The 1180-nt window shown below is 60.8% G+C and overlaps 2 annotated features.

Annotated features, from left to right (window-relative positions):
* The first annotated feature begins 2 nt into the window (after window positions 1–2).
* Window positions 3–33: a sequence feature (A-rich).
* Window positions 34–655: 622 nt separating this feature from the next.
* Window positions 656–714: a sequence feature (A-rich).
* The last annotated feature ends 466 nt before the right edge of the window (window positions 715–1180 follow it).

Genomic DNA, 1180 nt, shown 5'->3' on the forward strand with positions numbered 1-1180 from the left:
CTAAAAAGGAAGAAACAAGAAAAAGAAAAACAAGCACTCAAGAGGGAAAAGGCGCCCTCGTGGTGGGGGGCCTCCTGCGCCCCCAGGCACCACCCACGGGGGAAAGGGGGAACAAAAAACACGAGAAAACAAACACTTCGGCAGGTTGTGCCCGCCGCTCCGCTTCCAAAGGGATACGTGCCCAGCACGCAAAAATAAACGACTATTTATTACATCCAGGCGTTTTTTTTGCCGCGGCCGGGCACGCAGGGAGCTCGCGGAGCGGCGGGGGCAGAGCCGCGCCCGCCAGCTCCCCAACGCGGCCCCTCGCAGAAGGCGGCGCGGCTAACGCCCGCAGGAAATAACAATATCTGCAAACAAACAAACGGTCTGCTCACTTCTTTGGCCTCCGCTGGCCGCCTGCCCCTCCCAAAGGCTTCTCAGCAGACAAACAAATACATCACGCAGGCGCGGCGCAAGGCGGGCCCCCGCTCGCAAAACAATTCATTCCACAGGCGCGGGGGACGTCCGCACCGTCGCTGCCGGCGGCCCCACACACACGCAATGCGCACGCAGCAGTTACACACGCCGGAGCGCACTCCCCCGCACAGGAAGGACGTCACCGCCGCCACTCTCAGCGCACGCGGCGTACGGACTGCGCGGAGGGGGCCGTAGCACAAAAACACACAAACCAAAACAGAACCAAAACTAAAAAGAAAAGAAAAAGAAAAACAAGCACTCAAGAGGGAAAAGGCGCCCTCGTGGTGGGGGGCCTCCTGCGCCCCCAGGCACCACCCACGGGGGAAAGGGGAACAAAAAACACGAGAAAACAAACACTTCGGCAGGTTGTGCCCGCCGCTCCGCTTCCAAAGGGATACGTGCCCAGCACGCAAAAATAAACGACTATTTATTACATCCAGGCGTTTTTTTGCCGCGGCCGGGCACGCAGGGAGCTCGCGGAGCGGCGGGGGCAGAGCCGCGCCCGCCAGCTCCCCAACGCGGCCCCTCGCAGAAGGCGGCGCGGCTAACGCCCGCAGGAAATAACAATATCTGCAAACAAACAAACGGTCTGCTCACTTCTTTGGCCTCCGCTGGCCGCCTGCCCCTCCCAAAGGCTTCTCAGCAGACAAACAAATACATCACGCAGGCGCGGCGCAAGGCGGCCCCCGCTCGCAAAACATTCATTCCACAGGCGCGGGGG

Source organism: Trypanosoma conorhini, assembly GCF_003719485.1.
Source record: "Trypanosoma conorhini strain 025E chromosome Unknown Tco_14.4_contig_00978, whole genome shotgun sequence".
NCBI classification, from domain to species: domain Eukaryota; phylum Euglenozoa; class Kinetoplastea; order Trypanosomatida; family Trypanosomatidae; genus Trypanosoma; species Trypanosoma conorhini.